General features: G+C 38.3%; 1 protein-coding gene across 2 annotated transcripts in view; it reads right to left on the bottom strand.

Annotated features, from left to right (window-relative positions):
* Positions 1 to 11,199, bottom strand: part of PAK5 (p21 (RAC1) activated kinase 5) — a 287,807-nt gene that overhangs the window by 258,051 nt on the left and 18,557 nt on the right. The gene's annotated exons all lie outside the window — the stretch shown is intronic.

Genomic DNA, 11,199 nt, shown 5'->3' with positions numbered 1-11,199 from the left:
GCAAAGTTAAGTTTCACCATGTACATACACACGTACACATACACACATAGATATATGCACACACGCACGCATGCATATATACATACATATGCCTGCACAGTTGCTAGACATTCAAGAAGTAACTATTCAAATAACTCTAGAGATATGAAAGACACCATGGAAATCAGCTCACAAAAGAGACATCTGGCAGCCATATCAGCAATAGAAGCAGTATAATGGTTTATGTAGATAGCATGATTTGCTGCAGACTTTCATATATTCTGTGCTGCCTAAGCACTACTTGAATATCTATTTAATGACTGTGGAATATTTAAATTGAGTAAAATGAGCACCAGATTGTTTACAAAGTACTGGCCAATGATCCCCCCCTTACAAATTAATCTGCCCTAAAATATGATCAAATTTGATTTCTTGAAATGTACTTATCATTGTGACGCTGTATACTGTCTCACAGTTTTTCTTTTGATGCCACTTCCCAAAGGCTTCTCGGTAAAACACTCATACACACACACACACATATACTCTTCCCACCCCAAAGAAATATGTGTTCCTAGAATTCAGGGGTAAAAAAGAAAGCTTTTGGTTTTTGTTTTTACTAACAAAGAACAGTCGAGGACAAATTCTAACATGCAGGGGATATTAGTCTAATAATGTGGAGTGAGAACAGAAGGGAGAGGTGGCACTATGATCAGAGGCCAGCTACTTTCACTCTGGTAAAGGTTGCATGACTGCCTGAGCCTGGGCAGCCCACGGAACTGAACAAGAATGGCTGCATTCAAACTAGCTGATCTATATGACTAGAAACTCAATCTTGTATCTATCTATTTATATATATTCAAATTATGTAGTCCGACACTTGAATATATGTATTCTTTTAAAATATTAAAGTGTACTTTAAAGATTAAAGTACACTTCCAAAATTTAAGAATAACATGTGTTCACCCTGCCACTGAAACAATGCAACGCTGGATAATGGAAGAGGTTACTATGCTCCTTCTAGCCATTCTACGGACCTTCTGCTCACCACACCCTCCAAAAACTACAGAGTCAGATCACCTTCCTCAAACACTAGCTTCTCTCTTGGTGAATTTGAATAAGGTGAGTTGATCTTCATCAGCCTCAATTTCCTTATTCTCATAAAATGAATTATAGCACCTACATCATATATATGCCTATTTGTGTAATGTATAGATAAGATTAGGAGCGACGGGGTTGCTCAAACCTGTTTTAGAATCTAAGGTACTTCCTAGGGGGTTCCCCTTTCACTAGGTCTTTTCAAGAAAAAATTTTTAAGCACCAATATGCGCCCATAACTACTCTATTTCCTAGTAAGGCAACATTAAATTAAAAGACTGTCATAAAAACAAAATGTCAAGCCACAGTCTGGGAGAAAATATTTGAATAATACACCTAAAAAAGGCCTTTTATCTAGAATACATATATTTAAATCTCATAAGCTAAATAACAAAAAAAAATGTTTAAAATGAACACAAATTTGAGCAGACAATTTCACCAAAGAGGATGTACAAATGGCAAGTAAAACATAAAAACAATGTTCAGCATCATTAGTTATTGGGCAAAGTGAAATAAAACCAAAATGAGACACAACTCCCATTAGATTAGCAAAAATTTAAAAAAGACTTACTATAAAGTGTTGGAAGGGATATGGAACAATGGAACTTCAGACAGAAAACAGGTTGAGAGGTTCTTATAGACTTAAACATGTACCTACCATATGACCTACCCATTACACTCCTAGATGTATACCCAAGGGAAGTAGAGACATATATATGAACGTTTATATATAAATGTCCATAGTAGCGTCATTTCTAAGAGACAAAAGTTAGAATCAACTCAAATGCACATCAGCAGATGAATGGATAAACCAATTAGGTAGTTAGAAGGAATAAGATCTAGTGTTCAGTAGCACAATGGGTGACTACATTTAACTATAATTTATGGTATATTTCAAATAACTAGAAGAGTGGAATTGGAATGTTCCAAATATAAAGAAATGATAAATGCCTGATGTGATGGATATCCCAATTATCCCAATTTGATTATTACACATTGTATGCTTGTATCAAAACTTCACAAGTACTCACAACTATTAGGCATCCATAAAAAATAAAAATAAAAATTGAGTTTAATAGTAACTTAAAGAGTAAAAAAAATCTGCAACAAACTATAGTATAACCATATAACAGATGCTGCTCATATATAAGAAGACATAAACTACTGATATAAGCAACAACATGGATGAATCTCAAAATAACAGTGATGAGTGAAAAGAAAACAAGAGTACCTTATGTATGATTCCACGTATATAAAAAATTCTAGAAAATTCAAACTAATGAACATCACAGAAAGCAGAGCAGTAGGAACCTAGGTAAGGAGACATAAGAGACACAGGAAGAAGAGGGAGAGAGGGACTGCTGTGAAGTAAGGGCAAACTTTTGGGAGTGACAGATATGTTCATTATCTTAACTTCAGTAACAACTTCATGGTTGTATATTGTAAGACATATATATCTCAATAAAGCTCAAAAATACAACAAGAAAAAATACAAACAAGGTATTTAACTTCTTCTTTTTTTTTTTTTTTTTTTTTTAGACAGAGTCTCGCTCTGTTGCCAGGTGCCAGGCTGGAGTGCAGCGGCATGATATTGGCTCACTGCAACCTCCGCCTCCCAGGTTCAAGTGATTCTCCTGCCTCAGCCTCCCGAGTAGCTGGGACTACAGGTGCGCACCACCACCCCCAGCTAATATTTTGTATATTTAGTAGAGACGGGGTTTCACCATGTTGGCCAGGATGGTCTCCATCTCTTGACCTCGTAATCCGCCCTCCTCGGCCTCCCAAAGTGCTGGGATTACAGGTGTGAGCCACCATGCCCGGCCCTCTTTAACTTCTTAAGAGAAACACTATGATGGGGGTAAAGTTAGACAGAAAAAGTTTAAATGGGCAAATACATACCACATAATTTTAAGTAATACAGTTAAAAATAATTCACATGATGTTCACCAAAAAATATACAATAATATTCATAGCTGCAGTGTTTCTGATAGCCCTAAATGGAAAACCAGCCAGTGTCTACCAAGAGCAGAAAACACTGTGATGTATTCATACAATGGAATACTATACAGCAATGAGAATAAGTGAACTGCAAGTACACAAAACCATACAGATGACTCTTACTAAAAACATAGTGAATGAAAGAAGCCAGCCACAAATGAGGACTTTATGATTCCAATTTTAATCGATGCTGACAGAGCTTACGATGGCATTTGCCCTTGGGTGTAATGAGCAACTCGAAAAAAATCCAACAAGGGCTTCTGGGTGCTGGTACAAAGGTGTGCTAATTTTGTGAAAATTCATCAAGTTATATCCGTAAGATGTGTGTCCTTTTTTGTGTATATGTTAAGCTTCAAAAAATACTTTACATAAAAATGAAACAGTATGATGGGATAGGGATTTTAACTGGCTATTTTAGGGTGGGTGTCAGAAACACCTTTCTGAATAAAAAACATATAAGCTGAGATATGAAAAACAAGAATGAGCCAGGTCCTTCAGGTCCTTGGTCAAGTGCATTCTAGGCAGATAGAACGGCAGGTGCAATTGCAGGAGACATAAACAGGATGGCCAGGCAGAGAATGGTATGAAACGAAGTGGGAGGAGTAGGTAGGGCAATGTTAGTAAAGGGTACTATAGCCAAGGCAAGGAATTTACATTTATTTAGATCCAAAGTGAGGTTGCTGAAAGATTCTACATAGGAAACGTTATGAAATGATGGGCATTTTTGTGAAGTTTCTTAGCTGTTCAAGCCAGTTTCATCATCAGTGAAATGAGAATGAAAATAAATCACATAATGCACGTGAAAGGCTTAACATCATGTCTAGCATGCCTTGAAAAATGATTGTGGTTAATATTGCCACACTTCATTGACCATGAATTTCATTGACCAAGATACCAAGAATTGCAAGATGCACCATTATTTTATTTATCACCGAGAAAGAAAAAAGAGTTGACAATTAAAATATCACAACATTGTTAACTAATACTGAGAAGTTTTAGTTTACCTTGTAAAAGGGCTCTTTTAGATTTACTGAGTCAGAGCTTTTCATCATATGTCACTCTTTCATAAAATACCTACATAAAAGATAAATGTATAAGCAAAACAAATCAGCTAAGTTCTGACTAAAATGTCTATCCATTCATAATCTGACTATTCTGAATCACTTTTGGACTCAGAGTCTTCAAACGACATATTTTGAAGTATTTGTGCAGGCAACAGCAATGACATGAGAGTAGACACTTGGAAATCATGTGATGCTTTTGCTATCTATATGGCTAGCCATATGTCGTTGTCTATTTGTGTTGCTATAAAGGTATACCTGAGGTTGGGTAATTTATAAAGGAAAAAAGGTTTATTTGCCTCATAGTTCTGCAAGCTGTACAAGCAGCATGGCACCTGCCCTGCTTCTGATGAGTGCTTCAGGTTGCTTCCATTTATGGCGGAAGGCAAAGAGGAGCTAGTGTGTGCACAGATCACATGGCAAGAAGGAAAGCAAAAGAGAAAGGTGGAGATGCCAGGCTCTTTTCAACAACTAGTTCTTGCGGCAACTAAGAGTGAGAATTCACTCATTCCCTCGAGAATGGCACTGAGAAATTCATGGAGGATCCACCCCCATGATCCAAACACCTCCTACCAGGCCCACCTCCAACACTGAGGATCAAATTTCAACATGAGATTTGGCAAGGCCAAACAAACCATATCCAAACCATAGCACCATATACATCTGGTTTAATATCTGCACTGAAAATATGAATACAAATGCCTGCCATCATTCCTCAGGAACAGAGTGAAAACTGATATGCATATGTGTAGTCCTTGGAGTTTCTTGGGAAGAAAGGCATGGTTAGGCCTCAGTTGACATTACTGGGCCATCCCTCCCTTCTGAAGCAGCTCTACAAATCCATACGCTCAGGTTTGGGCAATCCTCATGGCCCCATTCCCTAAGACCAGACCCTACCCAGCTCTGACATGGAACAGTAATTACTTTCATAGGTCAAACTTCCACTCAGGTATAATTTTGTAATGGTCCCGTCAGTTATACTTTCCTGTGTTCTGAATTTTCTGTTCTTCTCCCGGGGGTCCCTCATGATTCAAAAATAAGTCTTTCTAATGATTAGTGGTCTACTGTAGCAATTCTTTTTGTTTCTACTATTTGGAATTGTTCCTTTCTTCTGCTTATTAGAATGGTAATTAAATTTAATCCCACCAACCTACTCAGGGGAAAATAAAATCCAATATGCTTCTATTTCACATGCCAAATGACAGTTCCTGCCAGACTCTCACATAACTCAAATCAACCAGCCCCTTCTCTAGTATTCCCTTCCTTCAGGCCAGACACACAGCGTCTTATAACAGACTATGAAGGCTGCTCTGTAAAACAGAAAGCATATGCACCATTCAGAGAGCTCCAGAGTCACACTAAAATAGAACTCCCTGGTTCTGAGTCGTTGGTGTCTAAAGGCCAGTCTGATTTCATGAACGTTCTGAATTACAGAAGATTGGAACTCTGGGGTCAGTACTTAAGGGTTATGAGGTCAGGCTCTGGAGAGAGACTTGACCAGGTTCAGAAAGTGGTAGTGTGGCCTTGGCCAAGCTGCTTAACTTCTCTAAAGCCTTATCATCTGAAATATGAGATTATAGGGAGCATATATTCAGGGCGACTTGAATTTATGTTCCTGGGAAATTTACAAAATTAAAAATTAAAATGAAATACAAGGATTGCAATAGTACTAACATCACAGGGTTATTATGAGTATAATATCTGTCACATTATTAGTGAAACACAGGTTAGTTGCTGTGATGGTTAACTTCATGTGTCAACTTGACTGGATCACAGAATGCCCACATATCTGGCTAAATGTTATTTCTGGGTGTGTCTATCAGAGTGTTTCCAGAAGAAATTTGTATTTGAATCAGCAGCCTGAGTAAAGTGAATTGCCTTCCCCAACAGGAGTCATCATTCTCCAATCCCCTGAGGGCTTGAATGGAACAAAAGGCAGAAGAAAGTTGAATATGCTCTCTGCTTGACTGCTTGAGCTGGGACATCAGTCTTATCTCCTGCCCTCTGCACTCCTGGTTCTCAGGTATTCAGACTTGGATTGGAATCCCTACCTTCTCTCTGGTTCTCAGGCTTTTGAACACCACAACTGGCTTGACTGGGTCTCTGGCTTAAAGACAGATCATGGGACTTCTCTGCTTCCATAATCAGGTAAGCCAATACCTTATAATAAACTTCCTTTCTCCAGAGAATCCTGCCTAGTAGAGCAGCCATGACTATTACTACTGGTATTAGTTCTATTATTCTACTATAACCACTATTACGCAGCTGATGCAAGGTATGGAGAATACAGGTCACCTGGACTCCTGTGTCTGCTACTAACTGCTGAGAAGTCTCTTGACTTCTCTGGTATTTCTTTTACAGGAGGAAATGTATGGTATAATATGAGTTCAAGAATTATTCAAACCAGGTATAGTGGTGTACACCTACAGTCCCAACTATTAGGAAGGCTAAGGCAGGAGGATCACTTGAACTTAGGAGTCTGAGTCCAGCCTGGGCAACATAGTGAGATTCTGTCTCTAAATCTAAATAAATAATAAAAATTAAAAATAAAGAACTATGTAAATAAGAACACTCAATAACAGTTTTTGACTGAATTGGAGTCTCAAAACTACTACAATTTCAGGTTCTCAGTTTCCATGATTTTAAATACATACAATTTTTAAAAATTCCTATCCAAATGAAAGACTGAAATCTTCACATAGGAGAGCTTCAGGTAGCAGCAAACATCATAAAGTACATTTATTGAGCATCTACTAAGTGCCTACTTCTCTGCTAAGTCTGATTTATTCATTCATTTCTTCCTTCAACACACACAATAGTGATGTCCTAATACCTGCCAGGCCCTGGAGGTACAGGGCCAAACAAAACAGGCAAGATCCTTAATCATGGAAAGTTATCTTACTGGTGAAGAAGAAAGACAACAAAAAATAAACAGATAAATGAACAAGATAATTTCAGATGGTGAAAAAAAATACGTAGAAAGTAAACCAGAGTCACATTTGGATAGGGATGATGGCAACCCACAGCAACCCCCAACAAGGTGCCTAATACTACTTTTTTTTAATGCTTAGGAAATCAGTGCTTAAAGAAACTAACAAATTTGACCAATTTTCACAGCTAATGGTCTGCAATCCATGCCTGCCAAGTCCATAATCCAATCTTTTACCATTATGTAAACTGCCTTTGCACACGCTCTGTGATTTATGTCAAATTCCAAAGCTATCAATTCTCAATTAATGACGTCATACCTGGTGAAGGCCAGGCATGACCAATCTCTGGCAGTGGGACCTTCTTCATAGGAACACAGAGAAGCTAGGGGTCATCAGCTATCTTTGCCACATAAAATTCAGTTTTTATTTATCTAAAATGAATACTCAACTGCTTCTGTCATAAAATCAAAGAAGGATTTTTAAAAAAGAAACACAAAAGAAGAAGTGCAAATTCAGAATAAACACCTTCAGTATCTGTTCATTTTCTTGTAAAATCCAGTTTTAGCAAAATACCGTGCTAAGTCATTTTAGCAAAATCCCTCCACCCTGACATCTGATTACTCTCCATATCTGATCAGGCTCTTCCTCATCTTCCACTATTCCTCAGGAATATCTAGTTATCGTGGCCTGTCTTCAGCCCGAATCCTATTAGGTCAGTTCAGCCATCCTCCTTACACAGATGTTTCCTCTTGGTAATTTTCCATTGACTCCCACTCTGCTCTTTGACTATATAAATTCCTACTTGTCTATGCTGTGTTCAGAGTTAAGCTCAATCTCTGTCCCTTACTGAGAAATCTCATTTCTTGGTCCCTTCCACCTATCATGATGGTCCTAAATAAAGTCTTTCTTACTCTGCTCTAACGAGTTTCACTGAAACACACTCCATCAACATGGGAGCAGGATCTCACAAGGATGAATCTCGGAGGAGACTGAGAATCTGCAAGAACCAAGAATCTAAAGCATTCCAGGGATAGCAAATACACCTGAACAGATGTACACAGACCCTAATATTTCTAGGGCAATGTAATATTTAATCTCTGAATGGATGAAATTATCATAAAGTATATATCTGATCATATTCCATGGAAAACACTAGAAACATGGTCTCAGAGGTCCAGAAGAAAATCACCAATTAGGATTCTAAGTTTGCTACTTTCTTTGGAATGCATAACATCCTAAACCAGACAAAATGATAGCTGTATCTCTGTAAAAATAGAACACAGGCTGGCATAAAGGACTGCAAGTGTAAACAAACAAGGATATTGGACATCATTTCAACTAAATAATAACAGCCAAATAACATATAGTAGCTATCAAAGTTGCTTTCCAATTTGTCTTGTCCAAAAGTTGAACTGATCTAACAAAACATGAAGCTGTATAGGACAAAACAATACTAAATCACTCAAATCACTGAGAAAATATACTCTGCATGAGAAAGCCAAAGAAAGAAAGTATCAGGATAAGTTGAGGGCTTGGTTGCATACGTTTCATGTTACCTTGGTATGATAATATGTCCTCACTAATTCACTATAAGTTCATTTCCCTGAGAAATGTTTAGGATGCAGTGTTATCACCAATTTTCCTCTCATTAAGTTCGGTTCTGAATATGCAAATGATTTTTCATTTTAATTTCAGACTAAATTGGTATACCAACACAAATCTATTTGTTACCAAGGTTTCAAAATAGAAGCAGCAGTACAATGGCAAAATAGGACACAAAGATGAAGAGCTAAGATCACAAGAGGATAGGGCTAAAGAATCTCTGTATGATGTCTTTGCTAACTTATAATTCATTTCCAGGAAAGATAGATATTTTCAAATGCAATCAGTCCAGTAAATTAGGGCCAACAAACTGTCTGACCAGAGAAATTTCACTGGGTCAGAAATCTTTGTGGAAACTATAATTACTTTGCTCAATTTTACTTTTACCTACTCTAATGAACATTTTAAAAACTTTTTTGTTTTGCCTGACCGCATTCTTTGCTATGCTTGATCATGGCCTCCCAATAATCCTTGCAGATCCTCTCTACCCCCATTCCCTGTCAATGTGGTTTGGGAGAAAGTAATTCCACTCTGACTTCTGACTCTAGAGGTGAGTTTCGACACAGATGGGGATAAAAAACCCACATATTCCCCAGGCTACAGTAATTAGACCAGAAACTGGTACTGGCACGTGACCTACAAAAGTCATATTGGAACAACTGAAATTCCATCCTGAGATTTTTGTTGGGCTAGAGAGTATATTTTGCCGGATTTTGAGATCAGTAGGATCTAAACCCAAGAGCTATAGTGGGGCTATCCATGTTGCCGGAAAAATAAGAGAGTTTGCCTGAGAAAGAAACCTATACAAAAACACTAAGAGCTGAAAGATGGTGGAAAATGGCACCAGGATAATGTTTTTGAGCTACTGACCCGGCTGTATATCTGGACTTTTCTGCTGTACAGGTCAATACATTCCTAGTTTTCTTGATCCACTTTGAGTTGGGTTTCTGCCCTTTCAAACAAATGAATCCTGTTGAAGATACTCCTAGCTTCCCCTGACATCCTGCTGCAAAGACCAGTTTAATTTATAGAAAAGCTATTCATTATTTCCTCCTCATAATATCAACTGTCATGAAAATGAATCAAGAGTAGAAAGAAGGAGAAGGGAAGCTTATTTTCTTTAAATGCATTTTATAAAACTGAGATTTCCCCTATATGCAGAAGGCCTCTCCTACTTATTTTAGAGTCTAATTAAATTGGGCCACAACCTATTTTTCTGATAGATCCAAAAGAAAATGTGCACTAGAGATTTTACTTTGCCACCATGGTTTGCTGACAAAAGTCCATCAAAATGCTCAGATCTCTGACTGACATTCAATAAATGACTTTGCCTCTGATACGGTTTGGCTGTGCCCCCAGCCAAATCTCATCTTAAATTGTAGCTCCCATAATCTCCACATCTTTGGAGGGACCCAGTGGAAGGTAACTGAATCATGGTGGTGGGTTCCCCCCACACCCCCACTGCCGGCCCCCACTCAGCTGTTCTCATGATAGTGAATAAGTCTCACAAGATCTGATGATTTTATAAAGGAGACTTCCCCTGTGCACACTGTCTTGCCTGCTGCCACATAAGATGTCTGTTAGATCTTCCTTTGTCTTTCGCCATGATTGTCAAGCCTCTCTAGCCATGTGGAACTGTGAGTCCATCAAACCTCTTTCCTTTATAAATTACCCAGTCTCAGGTATGTCTTTATTAGCAGTGTGAGAACAGACTAATGCAGCCTTCTTCTTCAAAGATTAAAAAGATGTCAGATGACAATTTCAATTTCCCACCAAAAATATCCCTGAATCTATCCCCCTCTCTCCTTTCCTCTTGTTCCAGTGGAACAGTCCTCCTCTTCAGGGCTACTCCCTCAGTGACCTCTGGATTCTTCTCTGTGCAGCTTCTCAACACCGTCAATGACCAGTACTCTCAACTACATCTTCCATCTCCTTCTCCAAACTGATTTGTTCCCATCAACTTTTAAAGTCAAGTCCCTTGATCTTTGTATAATATTTTCCCCCTCAACTCCACATCCTAGTCTAGCTATACCTTCTATCCTTAACTGTTTAGTCCTTCACATCCAAATTCTTGAAGGAGTTGTTTTTACCCACTGCCTCCACCCATTGATCTACTCCTCATGTCCTCCAAGGAGAAATGAGGACAAGATATACCCCATGGGGCTGCTATTTGGATTAAAGGAGATGAGCAGGTAAAACATTTTACACAGACTTAACATATAGTTAAGTCTCAGTAGGTCACAGCATTCTTATTGAATTCATTCATTCATTTAGTAAAAATTTGTTGAGCAACTCTACATGGACAGTGCTATGCAAGATGCTTTATCTTAACTAGATAAAATTAGCCTCTTCCCTCATGCCTCTTACACTCCAATGGGACAAAAAAGGAGAACAAGCTGGGCTCAGTGGCTTACATCTGTAATCCCAGCACTTTGGGAGGCCGAGGCAGGTGGATCACAAGTTCAGGAGATCAAGACCGTCCTGGTTAACACAGTGAAACCCTGTATCTACTAAAAATTAAAAAATTAGTCAGG

The sequence above is a fragment of the Cebus imitator genome, unplaced genomic scaffold (genome assembly GCF_001604975.1).
Source record: "Cebus imitator isolate Cc_AM_T3 unplaced genomic scaffold, Cebus_imitator-1.0 Scaffold31, whole genome shotgun sequence".
NCBI lineage: Eukaryota > Metazoa > Chordata > Mammalia > Primates > Cebidae > Cebus > Cebus imitator.
The sequence above is the reverse complement of the archived record's forward strand: the minus strand, read 5'-3'. Positions and strand labels throughout refer to the sequence as shown.